We start from the raw sequence: 25,227 nt of genomic DNA on the forward strand, positions 1-25,227 counted from the left end.
CTGCATCCCTGGAGACCCCTTTAACACCTATGCCCAGGGTACCCTGGGTACCATCTACTAGAGGCTTATAAGGGAGTAAAGTCTTCCCAATCAGGGAATTGCCATGTTGACAAATCAATTTAGGGAGAGGGCACAGGCACTGACATCTGGTTAACAGGTCTCCAATGCACTAACAGAATCATACTCATCAACATTGGGTGCACAAAAGTGGGTGGTGACCCTACAGACAGGGGCTCCTTCCTACATTGTTATTAATAACTTTTGTGCCTTTTGAAGTATCACCACAAAACTTTCCAAAAAAGTGCTTTTTTTGCCTAGTTTGTAAATTAAACGTTTCAGGGTGATTCGTCCAGCAGGGACCAAGAAAAAAGAGGATCACGAAACCCATTTTCCATACCCGTTTCCCATTTGAACAACAAACACAGCTACAGCCTAATCTGCTGAGTAGTGGATCTGCAAATCCAAAGCAAATTTTCTTTAAAGTCACCTGGGTGGGCCAGGCCCCAGGGAACAAACACATGCACACACACACACACACACACACATATATATATATATATATATATATATATATATATATAAATATATATATATATATATATATACTTATTAAGTCCCGGGCCCCATCTCCCTGGTCGGTCGGATATGTCCCAGGCATGCCTACCCCCAGGACATATAGGTATCCCTGCCCACAATGGCACTGGCAGGGAAATCTGTCTTTGCTCTCATTTGGTGGGAGCAATTTCAAGTTTCCCACCAAGGAGGAGCAAACACAAAGTCTGCTCCCAGTGGGCAGGAGCTTGACAAGTGCTTCCACTCTCAGGGTCAGTCTTTTGATCTGTTTCACTTTGGGCAGGGAAGCAGATCTAAATATTACTCCTGCTAGCAGGGCTCTGGCTGGGGGCCTCCCCCATAGCCCTCAAAATAGTGTGGTAGGTGCCCTGGGCTGGTACCAGGACACCTACCCTTTGTTGGCTGGTCCCAGAAGCTGGGGTCCCCGGGGCTGAAATTGGCCCAGGGAGGGGGGCTGCCAGCTCCCTTCCCTCTTAACTATAGTGTTAGACCTCAGGGAGTGAGGTCCCAGGAGGCAACGTTGGTTAAAGGATGAGGGTCATGCACTACCTCCCTTAATAATTTGCTGGGCCTCAGGGGATGGTATCCTGGGGTCCTAATTTGGCCTGAAGGGGGGGCCCTGTGCCCCTTTCACCCAAAAACATACTATGGGTGGGGTCCCTGGGGCCAAAAGCTGCCTATGGAGGGAGGCCAGATGGACCCGCTCTCTTTAGTTTTAATTAGTGGCCCCAGGGGATGGGTTCCCAATGGCCTATCAAGGCTTGGTAAGAGGGACCATGTGGCTCCCCTCCCCTTTATTTTTAAAAAAAGCCCTTGGTGATGGGGTTCCCAGGGCCCTACAAGGCTCAGGGTGGGGGGACACACACAATGTGGGACTGGCTGTACATGGAAGATTGGCAGCAGGGCATGGCAACAAGTCCTGTGGCCAGCACCCTGCCATGCATGACTGAATGCACTGCAGAGAGTGGTGTTGGCTGCACGGTTGGAGGCTCTGAGCCACAGGGTTGGATTAACATATAATAATTAAATATTACTCTGCATTAAAAAAAACTAGAAATTCACTGAAAAAGGGGTTAAAGTAACCTTACAGATAAATAAAAAGTTTAGTTTTAAACTCTTGAACCTACTGAAATATAACTACAATTCATGCCCTTGCCATGCCCTGCTAAATACTCTACATATTACATCACTCATGACATCTTCTTTAAGATCATTCATTATATCACTGTGCATGGCAAGGGTGACAGTTATAGTTACCTTACGGCACTAGTTATAGGTACTTGAGATAACTCTAGCTATCACTGATGGAGTTCAGTGTTTTTAGAGTTTAAAACTGAACATTTCAACTAACTGTAACATTACTTTAATCTGATTTTATCTGTGTGTATGTAGAGTGTGTGTGTGTGTGTGTGTGTATACTGTGGGAAATATGGGCTGATTTCAGAAGCCCCCTAGCTTTTTGCCCGCATTTTTCAATTATGCTGGTGTTTTCCTGACTCTGATGGTACTCTGAGCACTTCTAACCAGTCCCAGGGCCTGTGTTCTGATTAAAATGATTATTCAAATTAGGTCAATCATAATTGGCCGTGTCAACGTCCCTAAAAGTCCCTAGTATATGGTAGGGCATGTAGATTTAGGGACCCCAGCATAGGTAGTGCACCCATAGGAGCACTGCTGAAGTCCACATTGTCATTTTAAAGGCATGTCTGGCTTGCTGGCTGCTTTTAATTTAAAGTTAATCTCAATTCGACATTGGAATTAAAAGTACTTTCAAATTATTAAACTACTTTATTTTTACATATGTCATCTCTAAGGTGTGCCCTAGGTGCCCCTAGGGTTGGGTGTAGTGTAACTATAAGAAGGGACTTTTTAAAAGATATTTTATAAGCCCCTTTGTAGTGATTGGGATTCATAGGCTAACATGGGGAGACTTTATTTTTAATCAATAAAGTCTCAAAAGGAGCTGGATATTTCAAGTTTGCCCTCAAACATATTGTTATAACAAATCCAACAACTTGCCATTATTGAATTTAACATAACTAACTCAGGGAAAGAGTTTTAGAACTGTACCTGAAAGTTGCCACTTTCAACTCTGTAGTGCCCTTCTCTAATTTGGAGAGCCTCTGACAGCCTGGCCAAGCTGCCTTGATGAAGTGTGAAGTGGCCTTGGCTGAACACAAAGGAAGTGCCTGGGGGAGGATAACTGCCTTAGCAGTTGATGAAACAGGATGGGGGAACAGCCAAATTGTACTTCAAAGAGGGAAGGACTTTTGGGCCAGCAAGTGGACCTTCCCCATGTCCTGCAAAACCAGACAGCCCCAAGCCTCCTGATTAGATTTAGAGAGGGCTGGAAGGGGTGTGCTAGGGGAAACATAGTCACACCAATGGGTGGGCTCAGCTAAACCTAACCTCTGAGATTAAATTTTTGTGTCAACACCAGAGCAGTACACGCTCTATTGGCTACAAAAATGCAAAAACCCAGCACTCTCAAAACAAAGTAATTTATGCATTGTGCTGATATGTTGTGGTTTAACCTTTTGCATTGCAGAGTTCAATCCTGAAAACTTATTTTTTATATGTTTACAAATACTGTTCCTTTGCAATGTATTGCTGCAGGTTTTCAGAGTGTTTTAGGGTGTGGCCCCTTTCCAGGGCCTTCCAGAGACTTTCCCAGCAACATGCCTGGGTGTGGTTCTGGGCTGGGCCAAGACTCTATAAAAGAGAGCCAGCCCAACTCCCAGTGCTCACTATTCAGAGGTCCCGGTGCAGAGCAGCAGCTTCTTCCTGAGCTCCTGTCCCAGCGGCCTATTTGGATCTTCCAGTTTTCTGTCCTTCATCCTTCATTGGTGATCATTGTTCCAGGCGGTAAGACGGTGGTTGCACTGTCCTCACACCGTTATTGAGAATTTTCATATTCTTGGTTTAATTCTTAAATGAGTAACAGATTACTTGCGCGCTACCATTTCTTGACATTTATATGGTAGTTTACCAATAGGCAAGACGCGCGATTTGTTTCATAAAGGTTTGACTTTGTTATTCATTGCGTGCTACCATTTCTTGACATTGGCATGGTGGCATAAGAATCGGCAAGATGCGCGATTCGTTTTATGGTGTTTAAACATTGTTGTCCAGTGCGCGCTACTATTTCTTGACATTTACATGATGTTTTATGAATTGGCAAGACGCGCAACTCGTTTCATGAGGATTTAACTTTGTTGTTCATTGTGCGCTACCATTTCTTGACATTTACATGATGGCTTAAGAATCGGCAAAAGAAGCGCAATTTGTTTTTTTTGTACTTTGATCTTGTTATTTATTGTGAGCTGTTATTTTTTGACATTTACATTGTGTTTTACGAACCGGCAAGACGCGTGATTCGATTAATGATGATTTGACTTTGATATTCATTGCGTGCTACCATTTCTTGGTATTTTATATGGTAACACTCGAATCGGCAAGATGCACGATTCTCTCCTCGAGTTTATTTCATGTTGTTTATTTTATGCCACTATTCTAAGATATTTATTATGTAATATTCGAGTTGACAAGTTATGTGATTTGTTTCCTGAATCCATATTGTGTTATTCATGGTGCACAATCCTTTTATGGTGTTTACTATATATATATATATATATATATATATATATATATATATATATATATATATATCTGCAATATGCGCAATTTATGTTGAAACATTTTAGGAGTACACAGAAGGCCAGAGTTTCTAGATGCAATATTGTATGGTCTTAGTATACATTCTCAAAACAGGATTTATATCATTGGTTTAAAATGTAGTCAGAATGTTTTTCTGATTCTCATGTAAAGGAAAGTACTTGAATAAGAAAGTTTTCATTTAATTCATCTTGATTCCCCAACAGGTATCCGGCCATCTTGAAACTTAGTCATTTTAAACTTAACTCTTAGAGTCCTCAATCTGTGTTCGACATATGTTCCCCCAAGACTTCGGGAAGCCACCCTGACGGACCTTGGTGCCCTGCTGCTTGATTTCCAGCCGGGACTTCTGATTCTGGGGGGTGACATGAATCTGGTTTCTGACCTGGGGTTCGACAGGCTCTCACATGAAAAGGAGCCCCCTGCCTCTGTGGCGCTCCAGTCCTTTATGGACTCCTTTGGTTAGACAGATCTGTGGAGGGCACTAAATCCCGGGAAGGGGCAATACACCTATACCTCTGTCCCCCACGGCTGTTTATCTAGGATGGACTATTTACCTACGTCGGGGGCCCATGTGGGCGGGTTCCGAGAGGTAGCCCATTACCCAAGAGGGATTTCAGATCACTCCCCTGTGGGGGTTGTCTTGCTGGGTCCTTCAGGGTCCTGCACTCTACTGCCGCGAATTGACCCTTAGCACCTGAGGGACAAGGTTTTTGTGGACAAAATGAGGGCCACCCAATATTTTTAGGAGAATTTAGGGTCAGTGGACTTAACGAATATCCTGTGGGAGGCCCTTAAAACTGTACTCAGGGGCCACGCGCAAGACTTGATCGGCGGGATGTAAAAGGAGTGCAATTCACAAGTTTCGCCCTTGAGGCCCGCTGTGAGGTGGACGGAGGGCAGAGAGGGCCTTCAGCACCAGCTACCACTCAAGCGCTAAGAGCTGCGTACCTTGGCCGAACAACATGCGCAGGCATATGCGTTGACGACCCAGCGTCGGCTCTATGGTGTGGGCAACAAAGCAAATAAACTGCTGGCTTGGTTGGACAAGAGGGACAAGGAACAAACATGGGTCGGGCGGTGGAGACTAGGGGCAGTGGCCTCTGAGATACGAATGAGTCCATAGTTTAGGCGTTTGCAACATACAACGAGGAGGTGTACACCTCAGTGACTCGGATGATGGAGGAGGATTGCGAGGACCTCCTGCAAGACAAACCTCTTCCGGGGCTCTCAGCTGAGGAAAGGGAAGCGTTGGATTCTGAGTTGACAGAGGAGGAGGTTACCGCGGCGCTGGGGGTGCTGCAGTCGGGTAAAGCGGCAGGTCCGAACGGGCTCCCGGTAGAGTTCTTCAAATGCCTGGGAAGCAATCTAACACAGTATATGTTTTTCATGTTTCTGGAGGCGAGGGAGGTAGGGGCGCTACTGCTGGTCGAGCGGAACACAACTATCGTAGTGATCCCAAAGATGGGTAAACCCCCTTAGAAATGTGCCTCCTGCAGGCCCATCTCCTTTTTAAATACAGAGGTCAAGGTCCTGGCAAAAGTCCTGGCCAATGTTCCCCATAAGGTGCACGCGCACCCTTCATTCCCCCACCGCGCAGGCCGCTTTTTAAAGCGCGCACGTTTATGCAACGTTTATGCAACGTTACGTCGCTGCCTGCATATGCGGGAGAGGACGTCAGCGCTGCGTTTAAAAAACTGAAGCAGCGTGAAAACAGGGTCACTTCGCGAGCAGGACGGAAACAACTGGCTTCTTCCATTCAACAGGTACGTGTATTTTCTTTGATTTTTGAGATATGCCGGAATCTGTTGTACTGCGAGGTGTTTTTTCCCCCAGGGGCTGTTTTTCTGTGTGCGAGGTTGCCGCACCTTTTGTAGCCTCAACTATGCATAGGCAAAGGAGAGAGTACGGTGCAATGTGTGGGTAGATGCAGGGGGTCAAAAGTGATATTCACATGGCAATTTGGGACAAAGGAGCCGTTGGGAAGGAGTCCTGACTTATCAGAAAACAGTACTGCATGTACACCCACCTCAGATATCGGCAATCCGTTTCAGTCAGACCCCATCTCCCTTATCTGCGACTTATGTGTGTGATGTCCTCTTACATGCTCTTTTTGTCAGGCAGACTGCATAACAGAGATATTGAGGTTGGCCAGCATTTTAGGGCCGCTGCATATGCAGATACAGCTGGGTCCAAGGCAGCAAAAATGCTCCTGCAGCCTATAGTGTTAAGGCCCTATGGTACCACGGATAAGAAAGCGAAGTGTGCTGATCCTTCCTGAGCCCAATATAATGCTTCCAGTCCATGCTGGGCGGGCGATGAGTGACGAAGGGATCCAGAGCTCAGGAGACCATTACGCTTTGCGCAAACCATTTCCCCTGATCTTAAACTTTCAATGAGTCCAGCTCGAACCTAGAAAATAATCCCAGCTCATCAAGGTTAATCTTTGCTAATTTTCTGAAGAAGGACTATGCTTTATGGTGCTGTCTTCAGAAAAAAATAACTTGTTGACAAGACCACCACCATGCCACCACGGTATGGTGGGCAGCTGTTACTGTTTCTTTTTTTTATCAAAGTGAGTTCGACTTTGATGGTGGGAACATTGAAACACAAACTCAGTAGGAATCTTTTCCTGGCCACCTGAGGCAACAGTGGCACCAAATCTAACATACCACTCATATGAGGCCAGCATGCCATTCTGTAATTAAGACCCACTGTCACCCGCCTGTTCCCTGCTGTGCAGACAACCATATCACACAATTCTTGATGTCACTATCATGTTTCACATTTGAAGCCGATTCATATTCAAAACCACCTGTCTCTTAACTCATTATTATGGCACGTAAAAACCTAACAATAGCCTCTGCCACGTGCATACTTTACAATAAGCATCTGTTTATCTACCTTTAATTCCCTCAAGAACACCTTTTGCTTAGTTCACTTCTTCCAATGCCTCTCACTACTGCTTGGGAACACTGTCTAAACCACATATACATGTCATAAACATGCGTAATTCAGGATTTTTCTTGAAAGATATGTACCCTTGACCGTTCTTACCACAGTATAGTGGGTATGGTTTAGACTACAACGATTAGGAAGCAAATGAGTGGAGTATTAAGGTCTTACTACTGGCCACCTTTTGCATTATATTCTTCTTCCCGATAGTAGCAGGACAGACTAAATCAGGAGACCACACTGATGTGCATTCATACAGCTCCTTTAATTTATTACTTCTACTATGCATTACTGGTATCCATAATCAGAGCTAGCCTTCAATCATGTTTTTTTTCCTGTGGATACCCAGCAGGGAAGATCACTCCTTCCCTTCATGTTTTCCTCTCTTCATCTTAGACATTCAGGATGCAGATTTGAAATGGAACTCTTGTATCTTAACTTTGTTGTCAGGAACTTAACTTCAATTTACAATTTTTTTCCCCAGGTCTCTCCTTCTCACCTGGTTCTCTTAAATGCGTAAGTAGCTTTTTCTGGCCATGCTAGTTTTTTAAACCTACACTGACAGTTCCCAGGTCTTCTTGACTTTGAGAATTGCATGACAAGTATACAAGTTTGAATGAATTAGAATTCTATGACACTTAACTTCAACTAAATGGAAATGATGATTCAAAGACCCCACATTTGGAATGATCATCTTCATTTTAGCAAGTTGCTTTGGTCACACATCCAGTGCTCAAACTCTTGCAAAAAAGTTGAATGAGCACACTTAATGGCACCTTACAAGGGCATAGTGGTGATATCCTGTTTCCTGACTTTCCATGTTCCCCATATTCCTATATGTACCCAGGAGACTATTGTCATTGCCATAATCAACCTTTTGATACTTGGGTTTGTTAAAAGCCTTGATTTACCAACTCACATTGTCAACTGATAAGCAGAAAAAGAGTAGTTTTGTCCTCTCTCATTACAGCTGCTGTTTATGTCAAATCATTGCACTTCATGTGCCCCAACATTTCTAAACTAAAAAATATGCCCCTTGAAAAGTCACTGAAATCTTGTTACTTTGACCGCCTTTAGGTATCTGATATGAGTTTTTTATGTGAAACTCCTACACAAGTTAGTTGAAACTGTCATCTTTCTGCTCATGTTTCATCCAGCAGCTCAGGAAAGACCCTACATTCTAGTTATCTATTTTCATAATACCACTCTGCATCACTGATAAAAATAATGTTTTGGGTGGCAGTATACCTCTATACATCAGGTTAACTTCCAGTGATGGCCAGTTATAGTTTGAACTTTGTGCCCTGCCTCAATTTGCACTGTCACTTACACCAACATGGGTCTCTCAATTTATTATTTTATATATATATATATATATATATATATATATATATATATATATATATATATATATATATATGTATCCCTTATTTGTGTTTACGTATTTCATTTGAAACCCAAGTTAAGAGAGCCTTACGATTGGGTCAGATGGACTCATGTGGCATTTGAACTGCTGCAAAAACCACAAGGTGATGGGTGAAATGCTTGAATTAATCTCAACCACTGGCAATCACTCGGGTCGCATCCCCATCCATTGTTGTTTTGCCCACCATGCCACTTCTTTTAAGTACAAAAAAATAATATATATACATATATGTATCTTAGGGCCATATGTACGAACACATTTTCCCATAGACATAGAATGGGTAAAACCCTCTGCAAAGTACCTACATATGTAGACTCCTGAAAACACAATGGGGGTCATTCTGACCCTGGCGGTCATTGACCGCCAGGGTCAACGACCAGGAGAGCACCGCCAACAGGCTGGCGGTGCTCTCAAGGGCATTCTGACCGCGGCGGTTTGGCCGCGGTCAGAAAGGGGAAACCGTCGGTCTTCCGCCGGTTTTCTGCTGCCCTCAGGAATCCTCCATGGGGATTCCGACACCCCATACCGCCATCCTGTTCCTGGCGGTTCGCCCGCCAGGAACAGGATGGCGGTATGGGGTGTCGTGGGGCCCCTGGGGGCCCCTGCAATGCCCATGCCAATGGCATGGGCACTGCAGGGGCAGCCGTAAGAGGGCCCCACAAAGAATTTCAGTTTCTGCTTAGCAGACACTGAAATTCGCGACGGGTGCAACTGCACCCGTCGCACCTTCCCACTCCGCCGACTCCATTCGGAGCCGGCTTCCTCGTGGGAAGGGGTTTCCCGCTGGGCTGGCGGGCGGCCTTCTGGCGGTCGCCCGCCAGCCCAGCGGGAAAGCCAGAATGGCCTCCGCGGATATGGCGGTTCCCGCCAGGCGGGCGGCCTCAGAATGAGGCCCAATGTTCTTATTTACTAACATGCTATCCCAGTTTTCCCCAGCCTACTGCTTCCAAAATACATTATTACAGGACGTAGGGTAGGAGGAGGGGCTGAGGGATTAAGAGAGAGAACCACGTTCACAGTATAAGTGAAAACAAGGGTGAAACCATTCCAAGGGATGAGTTAAAAAAATTACAGAAAAATGCTTCAGGTGTGGTGTAGTGGGTCACATGGCAAATGATAAGAAGTGTCCTGCTTGGAGTGGGGTGTATCTGGTAATCTTTCCTTTATGCAATTCAGGCCAACATAACATCCTAATTACACTGAACACTTTGGGGTGACCTTTCTAGTATATTTCTCAATTCTGTGCGGGCTTGTCTTTTTGGGAATTGTTAGCCAGCAACTCTACTGGTGGGGTGGTAAAAGTGGAATTTTCTCAGAAATAACATGGTAGGCTTCATTTAGGATGCTAAATGGTGACATTTTAATTTGTCCTGCAGATTAAGGAAGTCAAATGTAAGTGATTTAGTTATATGCAGGGTCCCTGGAATTATGTGGTGGGAAAGTACCAACTTAAGAGGCAGAGTTGACCAATTTGTGACAAGTCCAATTATGCGTGTACAACACCAGTAGCTAACTCACAAATGAAGACCTATCGGATTGCAAATTGTTTATTTAGGTTAAGCACTTGAATGCCAGTTGCAGCTGTCTCTTTCTAGTTGGGGACATATGTGGCCTTCCTGTTGCTTGCTGGCAAAAATGTGCCTGGCGGGAAATGGGTTTATATAGTGACTGCTACCGGGTGCAAAGCCAGAGTGAATGATGGAGATATTAGATGTAGGCTGTTAAGACCACATTTTTTGATTGCCACGATCCGAAAGCTGACTGTGCATATCATGTCGAGTCCACTGCCTAAGTGATTGCGCCCTCTGCACTGATAAGCAACCAGATTTCCCATGTTGGGAAGGCAAGGCACAGTCAGCCTCCCTGTAGGCACGGTTTAAGCAAGCAGTGTCCAATACTGTAAATGGCATGCTGTCATCTTATTCCTTGACTAGCTTATTTTGCTTTAAAGGGGGCTGGTGTGTGACCAAAGTCAGTTTTTGAACTGGAAAATTTTAAGTTATGGCTTTGAACACAAACGAATAAATTGCGTAATACTGAGGGAGCATCTGATGTGAAGGTACTAAATGCTTAGCCATACACAATGTACCTCTGAAATTTGAAACACCATCAGCCTACCACCCATTGGCAAAGCCAGTAGGTTGTACATATGCAAAATTGATTGGCTCTGACAATGTTTTACTCATGTGCACTAGCATGGCTGCATTTCAGCGTGGCTAGAAAGTTGGCATTGTGGAATTGAGTGGCAGTGTTGTATATTGGAGTGGCATAGTGCATTATTGCAGAGTATGGTGTTGAATTAAGTGGAGTACAATGCAGTGTTGTAGAATTCAGTGTCAGTATATTAGAGTGGAGCACAGTGGAATGGTGTATAGTGCAGGGGTGTAGTGGAGTTGTGCAGAGTTGTGTGGCCGGGACTGATGTAGTGGTCATGAGAGCATTGGCACAGGTGTAGCATGTAGTGGTGTGCACTTGAGTGCAGTGGTGTGAAGCGCCAATAATCAACATGCTTTCAGTCTATTAGCCCATTTTTTTAATCTTCACAGTGAAGTGTAACCTGCCTCACCCAGTATAATGCCTTGTTTTGATCAAGTGTTTTCACTGCACTTCAGAAATAACCATGTGCTACATTTGTGTTCCTAATGCAAGTATTGTAAAATACTTGCATGGTTCATTTTAAAAGTTGCTGTGCTAAAAAAAACTTTTGTATGCAACTATCTAGCAAGATTGGCAGTGTAAATCCTCACTGTGAAGCCAAAGAGAGAAGTAAACAAGCATCCTTGAAAGACCATTCATTGCACAGCAAATGTGATGCGATAAGAACACGATCTACCGGTCTGTTTACAGAAAGGACTCAGAAGGTTGATTCAAATAAGGTTTGGGGAGGGTACAAACTGCAAGTGGACAGCCTAAAACAACCAGCAAATGGAAAGCAGGAAAACTGTTTTACACATAGTATTAACATGTTGATGCATTCAAAAGCTATCTACAGGAATAGTTTTACAGTCCTTCTTATGGTGTAATGCTCTGCCTAATTTGCCCCCTTGCAAACTGAACTCCACAGCACACTTTATTAAATCCTCTAACTTTGCAGTCAGAGCATAAAAGTAACCATTAATCTTCAGGATAAAATAAGCAGCAAATTGTAAGGAGACATAAGCTGGCACTGGACTTCTGTCGTTGAACCCACAGCAAACGTGACAACACAACAAGACTTAAAGGTACCTTCATTGCTCATTCACTGTCCGAATGAACAGAACACTTTTCTTTTGTCAACTTGCCAGAACGAGCCAGTAGGCCTAAAAATGTCTCACCCTTAAAAATCCGATTAGTCATAGCGAGTGGCCAAGCAGATAACTTGAGGCCTGTAAAGGCTGCATCATCGAATGTCTAACGTGTGATGTAGGTTTCCAAATGGATGATAATATGGAACCAGAGTTCATCTAAACTGAAAGTCAAGGTAACTACTCACTTGCTCTGAAACTGTCATGCATAATGTTTTTGCAACTCCTATAACCTATACTAAATATCTTCTTTCCAATTACAGCCGGCCAACATTTGGATTTGAACAGGCAGGCGTGAGTACCAAGGAAGACCAGGTAATTCTGTAGACGTTCCAGGTGGGATTAAGGGTCTCTACATAAATCACGTTCATAATCCACATCTTTGCTTCTATTACAGGTTTGTCGGACCGAGCAAGTTATAGATTTGAATGGACCGACATGTGTAGAAGGATAAGGACCAGGTAATTATTTGGTAGGTATCCCATCTGGGTCACCTGGCACATTATAATATGACAACATGTTGTAACCAACTGTTAACCATCTTTTCTTTTGCTGCAGGCATCTCAGACAGTGCTAACATTGGTTGGAAAAGGCGACCGTGACTACAAGCAGAAAGACCAGGTAATTATTTAGTAGTTTGTCCTTGTAGTACATCTGAAATACTGGAACACAAGCATGTTCTGTAACCATTTTGTTCTTCTATTGCAGGGATCTTAGACAGTGTTACATATACAGGCAGGTGTGAGATCAAAGAGAAAACCCCAGGTAATTACTCGCTGGTCGCTACTATCGCTAGTTGCAACATTTTCCAAGAGATAGCTCAGTCTTGTCTGGAAGACTGCATTCAATATCATAAAAAACAACTTTAAGTAATGTTCCTCACTTTAAATAATGTCCCTCTTTTTTTGCAGGTTTTGCGGCACAGAAGGCTCAGACTGACTACCACCAAAATGTTCAAGCGCAAAGCATTGACTTTTGCAGAGAGCAGTGCTTCACCACAAAGGAAGAAATGCTGTCTTGTGTTCAAAGAAGAATGGCTGAAAGAAATTGTGGAGACTGAGACACAGAAGTCCCGAAGCAAGGTTCGCATACAACTGGGAGAGCTATTTCTATACAATCTAGAAGTAGGCCTGATCTGCAAAGTATGTGCAGAAGCAAAGATTGCAGGGGACTTTTCTACTGGGAAGAAATGGAGTGATGGCTGGAAGCTGGACTACTTGAAACGCCATCTATGTAGCAAAGTTCATGAATCTGCTTTGGTGAAACAGAAATAAAAGTGCTGCTGCCAGGCTGGGTTTTGGAGTGTGCACCATGCTAACGGAAACCGCCAGTGACAGAGCAAACAGACTAGAAGTGGTTGAACGGCAAAGATCCCAGCCTGAGGAGATAAAGATTCTCATCAACAATGTGTTGCTAGCAGTCAAAATGAACACGTCAATGTTATCTGTTCAAGACATCCATGACCATGTTGCATTGTATGTGAAGATACCAGACAGCTGGAGGAGCAAGAACTATGCCTTTGAGTTTTTAGAGGCCATCAACAGTGTGATACGCTCTGACTTCATGGCAGAACTTCGCGGTGCTCGGTATCACACATTGATAATTGATGAGAGCACAGATATTTCAGTTACAAAAATGTTCATCCTATACTTCAAGTTCCGATCTGTAACATCAACAGAGCACAAAACAGTGTTTGGGGGAATTGTAACTCTGAGTGCATGCAATGCGGAGGCTATCACTATAGCTGTAAAAGACTTCTACACTGCCAATAAGCTGGATCTTATGAAAATGGTCATGTTCACATCAGATGGTGCATCAGTGATGCTGGGAAAGAACAATGGTGTTGCTACCCGCCTCAAACAATCCATTCCCCATCTAGTTGAGCAGCACTGTGTTGCGCACAGAGAAGATTTGGGAGTTGATGATGCCTCGAAAAAAGTGCCAATGATCAGGGAAATGGAAACATTACTGAGGACTGTCTACACTGTGTTCTCCCGCTCTCCGTTAAGGAAGTCCAAGCTGGATGAAATTGCTTTGGTCACTGAATGTGAAGCGGTCTCCTTTCGGCAACTCAATGAGGTGCGGTGGCTTTCAAGGCATTTCGCTGTTGGTGCACTCTTGCGTAATTACAAGGTTGCTCTCAAATATTTTGATCATGAAAGAGTTGAGGAGAATGACCCAATTGCTAAATATTGCTACAAAAAACTATCTGACTCAAACTTCCACATTTCCTTTGCAGCACTAAATGACATTCTGGGTGAACTTGCATCTTTGTGCAAGTTGTTTCAGAAAAGCTCTTTGACCACCATTGAAGCTGTGCAGTACACAAGAGCAAAAATTACCCAAATAAAGGAACAGTACTTGGGCGACACTGTCTTTTGGAGCAACACAGTAAGAGATCTGATGGCTTTGTGCAGAGAGGACCGAGAGTATGATAGTGAGCCAATGTTATCTTTCATTAAATTTCTTTGTGAGCACATGGAAAGAAGGTTCCCAGAATATGAATTGAAGGAATGGACAAGCTTTGATTTCCATACAGTAACAAGACAATCACAGTTTGATTTTGGGACTGAGAATGTACAAAGACTTGTTGAAAAGTATAAGAAGGTCTTGGTCCTGGGTGATTGTGACACCTCTGATGATGTTGTTCAGCAGTACAGAGATTATAAATATGTGGTGGCAGAGCATATAAAAAACGGATTGTTTAGGACCTTCCAAGACATGGTGAATTTCACTCTGCGTAATGCTGCACAATATAGTGTTCTATCTCAGCTTGTTGATGTCTGTGCAACTTTCCAGGCTTCAAGTGCAGACTGCGAACAAGGATTCAGCCTCATGAACTCAATCAAGTCCAAATTAAGAAACAGACTAGAGGAGAGTCACCTAGATATGCTGATGAGGACAAAGGCTTACCTCTCAAATGGGAAAGTTGACTTAGATCGAGTTTATCAGCACTGGAAGAATGGCAAGGACCGGCGAGAAAAACAAACATGTCACACATCTAATGTTGGCACCTGACTTGTGTAAACCATGATGCAGCTCCTCCTACAGTCCATGTGTGGGTGGAGTAGGAACATTTCTCAGCCTGTATCTTGGCAGGGGCATCATAGCATTTATCAGCAGTGTGATTATCAAATTGTAAATGTTAACTAATTATACAACTGGCTGTATTTGATGTGCAGGGCCCTCTCCAGCACTCTGAGAGTATTCATTAAAGTTTCATAATGGTTCAACCTCCTGATTTCTGTTTTCTCTAACTGGGGTTAGGTGGCACTTAACAGGTCATGTCCTTGGGGTGCGCTACCAGGTCACTAAACTGCCTTAATGCCCTATTGCATGAAGTAATGTTTATACAAATATCCCTTTTTTGCTTGAGTGGTATGGAGAGGCTAATGCCAAAGATCTTGGTAGTTATGCGCTGCGTTCGCGTGAATGGTCAATTTCTTGGCGCACGTATCCTTGGCTGCAGCGCACAGAGACCTCACACTGCCGCACACAGTGGAAACAATTTTGAGGGAACATTGGTCCTGGCTACTAGATTGCACACGATTATTACTAAGCTCATTTATCCGGACCAATCTGGCTTCATGCTATCCAGATCGATGCGCTTAAATTTGCGGAGACTCTACAGGGTCTTACACATGAGGGACCATTGGTGGGAGTGCGAAAATGGCCTTTGACAGTGTGGAATGGCCTTATATTTTTGCGGTCCTCAAAAGGTTTGGAGTGGGCCCACGATTCCTGGCCTGGATCAGGCTGTTATACAGTGAACCAGTGTCCTGAGTGGGGATCAATGCGACATTGTCATGACCCTTCGCCCTACACAGGGGCACAAGACAGGGTTGTCCACTCTCTCCGATCCTATTTGCGTTAGCGCTTGAGCCCTTGGCAGAATGTATTAGGCAGGACCCCCTGATTAGGGCATTGACTCGGGACCAACATGGGTGGAGCGTATCTCCCTATATGCAGATAATATTCTGCTGTATGCCACCCGTCCCCGATGGTCGGTCGATAGGATCCTGCAGATCTTTCGCACATTCGGGGATCACTCTGGCTATTAGATCAATTGAGCCAAGTCGTTGATGTTCCCTCTGGCTGGAGACCCACCAGCCCTTCTTCCGGGGTGTGATGTACCGATCTCCACAGGAGGCTTCAAATACCTGGGGATATATGTGACAAGGGATCAGGAGCGCTTCCTCAGCGAGAATCTGCAGCCCCTGCTCGACGGATGCTTCTGCTGCGTCTTTTATACAACTTTCAGAATACCCCCTACAAGGTTCTGGCGGAGGTATTCCATCGCCTCGACCGGAACATCAGGTCATTGCGCTGGGATGGTGGCTGTTCTTGGGTGGCACTGCAGAAATTGGAACTTTGGGTGTATGAGGTTGGTCTGGTGATTCCGGATCCTCATATTTGCTACTAGCCAACACAGTTGGTGACGGTTAATGACTGGGCCTTTGCTGACCAGGCGGGCCTGACATTCCTGGTGGACAGGCAGACGATGGGCAGAGGGGGAAATCAGCGTGTGTTATACACCCCAGCGGGTGCGATACCACCTGCTTCCTTGGGTGGGGAACTACTTTGACTGCCAGGACTCCCCTGTGGTGTAGCGATCTGTTGGGGGACTTAAAGACCCTGGGAACATTCCGTGGGTAGTCTCTTCTGGGGATGGAACATCTGGGTGACGTCTGAAGGGGTCAGGCAATGGTGACGTTCAAAGTCCTTTAGGGAAAATACACAATGGCTGGAGCAGAGCAGTTTAGATAGCTGCAACTGCGGCATGCGCTGGGTCGCTATGTCCCAGTGGGGGAACAGCTGCAGGAGGCGGCCCCCCTGGAGGACCACCTTCTGACAGAGCCTCTGGCGGCAAAGGCCATCTTGTTACTGTATAAGAAATGATTGAAAAATTCCCTGGACCCGATGGCCACCCTGCGCACCAAATGGAAGGCAAACATGGGAGCACTGAATGATGAGGACTGGGGGGAGGCGAGACAGGGTTACTCTAGGGTGACATTGCATAAGATGGAAAGCGCGCAGACCACACTATGCCTGCGGCGTTGCGGGCATGAGGGCACCTTTTATCATACCTTATGGACCTGTCCTATGATAAAGACCTATTGGGAGGGGTTCACCAGGGTGGCAGCCCGAGTGTTGGGGAGGGAGGTCCCGTTGGACCCTATGCTGCTCTTGTTGACTGTGACAGGGTAGGAGCACTGGTCGAAACACTAGCCATTGAAGCAATAATTGCCAAACACAACAGAGCGTGAACATAAGGTATTGAGTCACCTCGCAATATACATGAATGGGACATGGTTCTGGACTCGTGCTGCAGCGCTGAAAAAGTAATACATGAGAGCAGGGGCTGCCCCAAGAAGTGGGAGAAAATCTGGGGTGGGTGGTGGGCCTATAGATCCATGGGATGACTCTTGGTGGGCTATGTGCAGGGGGGGGCAGTCAGGACCTTGAGAGCACCGGATTGACAGACTGGGGGGCTCGCTTGATTGGTGTGTGTACCCTTGCAACTTGCTATTTTCAGAGGTGGGTCTCTGGGTGGCTGTTAATCGATGGGCAGTTTAATTGTCGCTTGCTCTATTGTACAATGGCTGTTTTGTTGTTCAATAAAAATATATTTTTTAAAGAAATATTTTAAAAATCCAATATTGTAATAGAGCTGCAAGTCTGAAATTGTGCAAGAAAGATTGAAAGGTTACAAAATTGCAATATTGAAATACGCATACAAAATGAAGATATTGCGAGAAAGATTGCATTATTGCAAGAATTTTAAAAAAAATGTAATATTGCATTCAACTTGTAAAGTTACAATATTGCAAGGAGGTTTGCAAGATTGGAAAATTTGAATATTAAAATAAAATACAAGATTGCAATATTGCTAGAAACAATGATAGACCGCAAGAAAGATAGCAATATTGCGATTATGCAATAAAATGACAATATTGCTCTTTTGGAAATGATTGTAATACTGTAAGAAAGTTGCAAGATAACAATATTGCAATTACATTGGAAGATTGCACAATTTCAAAACACTGTGGGATTGCAAGAAAGATTGTGTAATTGCAATAACATTGCAAGATTGAAATATTGCTAGAAACAGTGATTGAATGAAAGATAAATTGCAATATTGCAAGAAAATGACAAGATTGCTATATCACAAGTATGATTGCAATATTGATTAAAAAAAGTTGTAAATTGACAATATTGCAACCACCTGGCAAGATTGTAATGCTGCAGTAAAGACTGCAGGATTGCAAGGTGAGAACAAAATTACAATGTTGCTAAAAATCACAAGGACAGATTGCAGTATTTCAAGAAAGATTGCAAGAATATAGCATTGCATTTCAATTGCAAGATTGCAAAATGTGATAAAAGCTTGCAAAATTGCAATAAAATTACAAGATTTTAATTTTGGAAGAACAACTGTATAATTGAATGAAAGATTGCAATACTACAATAGGATAGCAAGATTGATATATTGAAAGAAGGATTGAACGATCACTATAAAATTGTGAGATTGCCATATTGCATGAAAGAATGCAAAGTTGGACTATTATAAAGAATACTATAATTTTGCAAGAGATGTTGGTTGCAGAAAAGCAAGAATGTAATTCCATTGTGTAATTGCTAGACTGTAAGCAAGATTGCAAAGTCCATGATTGCAATATTGCAAAGAATATTGCAAGTATGCAATATTACATTTAAATTGAAAGATTGAAATCCTGAAAGAAATATTGCAAAACTGCAAGCTTCCCATAAAATTGCAAGTTTGTGAACTGGAAAAGAGACTGAAAATGTTGAACATTCCAGTAAAAGGCATGATTGCAGTATTGGAAGAATGATTGCAAAACGTCAAGAATAAAAGAAAAACTGCACGATTACAAGATTGGAATACAATTGTGACATGTCAAAAGTACCAGAAATATAGCAATGTTGCAATATTATAAGAAAGCAATTGCACGACTATAATTTTGGAAGATTGCAAATCAAAATAATAGTATTGCAAGAGTGTAATAGTACACAAAAATTCAAGATTACAAAAACGCAAAACTGTAAGAAAGATTACAAGATTACAATAAAATTGCAAGAATTCAGTATTTCAAGGGCAAATGCAATATTGCTATAATGTTGCAATATTGCAAAAAAGACTAGAATTGCATAAAAGATTGCAAGACTTCAACAGTACCATAAAATAACATGTTCATAATATTGCGAGAAAGATTGCACTACTGCAAGATAGTTGTAATTGCATAATTGAAATTTTGCCAGAAAGCATTCAAAATTGCAAGATTGCTATAATATTGCAATCTTGCAAAATTTGCAAGAAAGACTGCAAGGTTGCAGGAACTATTGCAAAAATGCAATTTTGCAATAAAATTGGAAGATTGCCATAAAAGTGCAAAAGCGCTATACTACATAACAGGTAGGAAAGTTGGGATAGTTGCTGGAAAGATGACAATATTGCAACAAAAGATTGATTGCAAAAATGTAAGACTGTGAAGCAGTTACAAGAATACAATATTGCAAAAAATGTTGGAGGATTGCTATGTTGCTATAAAATTATGAGAATACCATGTTGCATGAGAGGTTTTGAAATTGAATATTGCAAGAAGGTTACAAAATTGTAATAAAAGTTGCAATATTAAAAGAAAGTTTCAAGATTGCATGAATGATTCCAAAATTTCAATTTTGAAATAAGCTAACAGGGTTGAAACACTGCAAGAAAGAATCCTCTGTTTCACATGAATTCATAAACAATGTAGTAATGTATAAGTATCAAGGTTGCAATATAGCAGGAATGTTTGTAAAATTACAATATTGCAATATTGAAATAAAATTGCAAGATTACCATATTGTGAATATCACTGAAGGAATGCATGGCAGATCAGAAAATTGCAGTATTGCAATTAAAAGAAAAGATATATAGGTTGCAAGAATGATAGCAGTATAGTAGGTAAGTTTCAATTTTGCACTACTGTAATTGAATTGCAAGATTAAAATATTGCAATAAAGACTGCAGTAGTACAAGGAAAATTGCTAAATTTTAATATTTCAATATAAATCACAAGCTTGCAATCTTTCAAGACAAATTGGAGTATTGCAAGAAAGATTTCAAGAACACTTTATTGCATTTAAATTGTAATATTACAATATTGTTAGAAAGGTTGCATAATTGCAATAAAGTGTTTACATTGTTATTTTGAAAGACATTTCAAAATTGGAATATTTTAATAAAATGACAAGATTGCAATTTGGTAAAATGTCGGGAAGATTGCAAGAATGAAAGAAAACTTGCAAGATTGAAAGGTTGCAATAAAAGCAGAAAACAGGAATATTACAAGAAAGATTGCAATATCATAAGAAAGATTGCAAGAATGCAACATTGTATTACAATCACAAGATCACAATATGGCAAGAAAGCTTGCCAACTTTCAAGATAGCAATAATATTGTAAGGTTTACAATATTGTAAGAAAGGATGCGTGGTTGCATGAAAGATTCCATATATGCAATATTGCAGTAGAATTGCACGTTTGTAATAAGCAAGAATGAATGCATGAAAGTTTACAGCATAGCATTGTTGAAGTAAATTGACAAAAAAGAAAAATTGCAACAAAGATTGCAATAAAATTGCACTGCTGAAATATTGCAGGAAGGCTTTCAAAATTGCAAAAACATTGCATGATTGATATCTTGCAAGACAGATTACAAGATGGCAATATTGCAATAACATGGCAAGATTGCAATACTGCAAATATATTGCAAGATTGCAAGAATGAAAGAAAAATTTAAAAACTAAAAAATTGGAATAAAATTGAGGATTGCAATATTGCAGGAATGCAAAATTACATTAAAATTGCAAGTTCGCAGTATGGCAAGAAAGCCTGCAGCTTTGCATAAAAAATTGTAAAAATATTATAAAAATGCAATATTGTGATAGATCGCAGTCTGTGCTCTCTCCCTGCTGCCCACTCGAACTCAGTGTGGCAAATGGCACCCCTGTAGCCCATGAGGTTGCCGGTTCAAAGTCAGTCCAACCTGTTGTTATTGTAATCTGTTGTGGAGTTTTATTTGACATACTGGTTTTTGCCTTATTGATGTATCAGAGTTTTTCCTTATTTTGGTTCATTGTTGCCTTCTGCTTATTGTTGCATAGGTTGATTGTGCTAAGTGGTTGAGGGTTGCCACTGGCTCCCATCTCTCCTGTTTCCTAAGACTTTATTCTGGGTCTCTTCCCTTCCTGCCTCCCCTACTAGCCCCTCCCACCTCCCAGGACTACTTATGGAGGCTGCTGCGTCACCTCCAGTTGTGTAGTCTAGACTCTGGTCTGCACACTCTCTCCCTGCTGCCCACTCCGGGTAAGTGTGGTAACTGCCTTGCCTGTAGCCCACGAAACTGCCAGTTCAAGATCAGCCCAAACTTTTGTTGTTGTAGTCTGTTGTGTAGTCTTATTTGACATATTGTTTTTTGCCTTATTTGAAATATTGTTTTTTGCAATATTTTGGTTCATTGTTGTCTTCTGTTTATTGTTGTCATAGCTTGATTGCACTAAGGAGTTGATGGTTGCTTTTGGCTCCCATCTCTCCCGCGTCTGTTTTCCTTCTCTCCCACCTCCTCTGCTAGTCCATCCCACCTCCCAGGAAAACTTATCGAGGCCACTGTGCGACCGCTAGTTGAAAAGCTTAGAACCCGGCCTGCGCACTCTCTCCCCGCTCCATCTCATTGTGGTAACTGACTTCCCTATTGCCCAGGTGACTGCCGTTCAAGGTCAGCCTGACCTATGGTTGTTGTAGTCTATTGTGTAGTCTTATTTGACATATTGGTTTTTGCCTTATTTGACCTATTTTGTTTTGCCTTATTTTGGTTTATTGTTGTCTTCTGCTCATTGTTGCCAGAGGTTGATTTTGCTAAGTAGTTGACGGTTGCCCTTGACTCCTGCCTCTCCTTGCTTCCCATGCTTTTTTTCTCACTCTCCCACCCTTCCACCTCCCCTGCTAACTCCTCCCACCTCCAAGGACAACTTATAGAGGCTGAGGCATGACTGCCAGTTGTGTAGCTTAGACTCCAGTCTGGGTGCTCTCTTTCTGCTGCCCACTCTAGCTCAGTGTGGTAACTGCCCATGAGGCCATCAGTTCAAGGTCAGCCTGACCTATTGTTGCTGTAATCTTATTTAACATATTGGTTTTGCCTTTTTTTGCCATATCTTTTTTTGCCTTATTCTGGTTCATTGCTGCCTCATGTTTATTGTTGCCATAGCTTGATTGAGCTAAGTGGTTGACAGTTGCCGTTGGCTCCTGTCTCTACAAGCCTTTTTTCCCACTCTCCTGCCCTGCCGACTCCCCTGCTAGCCCCTGCCATCTCCCGCAACTCCTTCTGGAGGCTGCTGCGTGACCTCCAGGTGAGTAGCCTAGACCTCGGTCTGCGTGCCTTCTTCTTGCTGCCTGCTCCAGCTCAGTGTGGTGACTGTTTTGCCTGCAGCCCACAAGACCACTGGTTCAAGCTCAGCCCGACCTGCTGTTACTGTAGTCTGTTGTATAGTCTTACTTGGCATATTGTTTTGCCTTATTGACATATGGGTGATTTGCCTTGTTTTGGCATAATGTTGCCCTCTGCTTATTGTTGCCATAAGTTGATTGTGCTAAGTGGTTGATGGATTTCATTGTCTCCCATCTCTCCCACTCCCTGTGCCTTTTTCCCACTCTCCTGACCGTCTGCCTCTCCTGCTAGTCCCTCCCACCACCCAGGCCTACTTATGGAGGCCACTGCACAAACACTCATGGGGCGTGCCCAGCGGGCGTGCCGTTAGTATGACAAAGACACAACAAAGGCAAGCCTGTCTGCATCCGTCCGCACCTGGAATGTGCCCAGCGACAGCAACCCTGGTCCATCCCACCCCCAGAAATACTCATCCGCAGATCTCTTCATACTCAATCCAGTACTCAATGCCAACTGTCACCTCGCATCGCCTCAGCACACAAAGGGACAGTTCTCCTGCTCACACTGTTGATTCACTGCCAGCCCAGATACAGCCAGCACCAGTGCCCCGAAACCAGCCCTCAACAGGACAACCCTGGAATGTCTCCTATGTTTCCTGATCAGTGCCAGATCACTATACAAGCACACAACCAAAATATGGATGCCATCTCCACCCTCACCCCTGACACTACCTTCATCAAAGAAACCTGGATTACTCCTGCCTCTGCCCCAGACATTGCTATAGCTATGGCCCCGGCTACAAAATGTAACACGGTGACCGCACCAACAGACACAAAGAGGACATTGCCATCATGCATAAGGAATCAATCACCAGCACCCTCACCAATGACAAATCTCATTGTTCATGAAACACATGAACTTCTAACTCCACACTGACAAGAATACAATTAAAGGCACCCTCGCTTACAGATCTCTAGGCCCGAGAACCATCCTCAACTACAGTGCAGGCCTCAGGCAGCAGGCACGCACAAAACTGGGCTGAGCGCAAGGAGGAAGCAATAAAGAAGGAGAGTAAGGCAACAGGCATGCACAAAACCAGGCTGAGCGCATAAGGAATCAGTCACCTGCATTTTCACTAATGATGAAACCTCACAGTTCATGGAACCCATGAATATCCAAGTCACCCTGCAGCACTGGACTGATGCCCTTAGCTTCTCACAACCCAATGTCACCACCAATGTGGATCAGGCTGTACCGTCCTTCACAAGCTGGATTACTAAAGCAGACGCTCAAGTCACCCATCTCAAGAAAACTTAGACCCACAAAGCCACAAAGCAAGCCAGCTGGTACACACCAGGACTCAGGGAGGCTGAGTGCAAATGTAAACAACCAAAGAGACGATGGTGCACTAGCAAAGGCCTCACCAACCAAGTCACCTGCAAACCAACCCTCAATGTTTACCGCAGCCAGATCAAAACCACCAAAAAAGTTGTCCTGACACACCAGATTGAATCCAGCACCAACAGAACCAAAGAACTCTTCTCCATTGCCAGAGAGTTTGCCTGCCGATCAGCAATCGAAAATTCCACCACCCCTTCACAAGAACTCTGAGAGGCCTTAGCCAACCACTTTTATACCAATATAGAAACCATCTACAAAAACTTTGAACCACAGACCCCAGAACCCACTCTCTTTACTTCCACAACCAACGTCGAACACCTGCTCTTGGTGTGGGAACAGTTCAGCACCCCATCCTTGGCCAACATCATGAGCTCCATCTACTCTGAGGCTCCCATGGATCCCTGCCTCCACAGAATTTTTAACCTCAAAAGAGGCAAGATCAGTCACCAGCTTACACCATCATCAACATATCGCTTACCACAGCCATGCACCTTGAAGCCAAGTACATGCCAAAATCAGACCCCTCCTCTAGAAACCCTCAGAAGACCCAAGGAAGCTGCAAAACTACCACCCCATTTCCCTGCTCCCATTTCCTGCCAAAGTCCTGGAGAAGGACATCAACCTCAAACTCACCGAACACCTGCAAACAAACAACGTGCTAGACTCAACCCAATCACATTTCAGAACCACTCAGAGAACTTGACAGAGGAGAAACAGCTGCCCTGATCTTACTCGACCTATCTGCCACCTTTGACACTGTCTCCTGCCACACACTCATCAACCGACTACGCCAGATTGGGATCATTCATGATGCACTCAAGTGGAAGGCATCCTTCCTCACAGGATGCACCCAGGTAGTCTGCCTCCCCCTTTACCTCTCAAGTCTAGCACACCATCTGCAGAGTTCCCCAAGGATTTTCACTCAGCCATACCCTCTTTAACATTACATGACACCATGAGCAGACATTGTGAGAGCTCACAATATCAACATCGTCTCCTGCGCTGATGGCACTCAGCTCATCCTCTCACTCTCCACAGACCCCACCTAAACGAAGACAAACTTCCATAATTGTATGAAAAGTATCTCCACCTGGATGAGGGACTACGGCCTGGAGCACAACATGGGCAAAACGGAGAAGCTGATCCTGGTGGCCAGGAGAACTAGGACTGACCTGACCCTGAAGGACCGTGCCCAGAACCTCAGCATAATCCTCATAAACTCGCTATGCGACAACAAGTCAACATCTTCTCCTGTGTTTGCTTCCACACACTCTGCATACTCCACAAGATGTTCACATGGCTCCCCCTCAACACAAGGAAGACAGTGACGCAAGCCCTAATCATTAGCCACATAGACTATGGCAACGCACTGTATGCTGGCACCACCACCGAACTCGTGCAGAGACTACAAACAATCCAGAACACAGCAGCCAGAAAGATCGTCAACGTACCTAAAAGAACCCAC

The sequence above is a fragment of the Pleurodeles waltl genome, chromosome 1_2, assembly GCF_031143425.1.
Source record: "Pleurodeles waltl isolate 20211129_DDA chromosome 1_2, aPleWal1.hap1.20221129, whole genome shotgun sequence".
NCBI lineage: Eukaryota > Metazoa > Chordata > Amphibia > Caudata > Salamandridae > Pleurodeles > Pleurodeles waltl.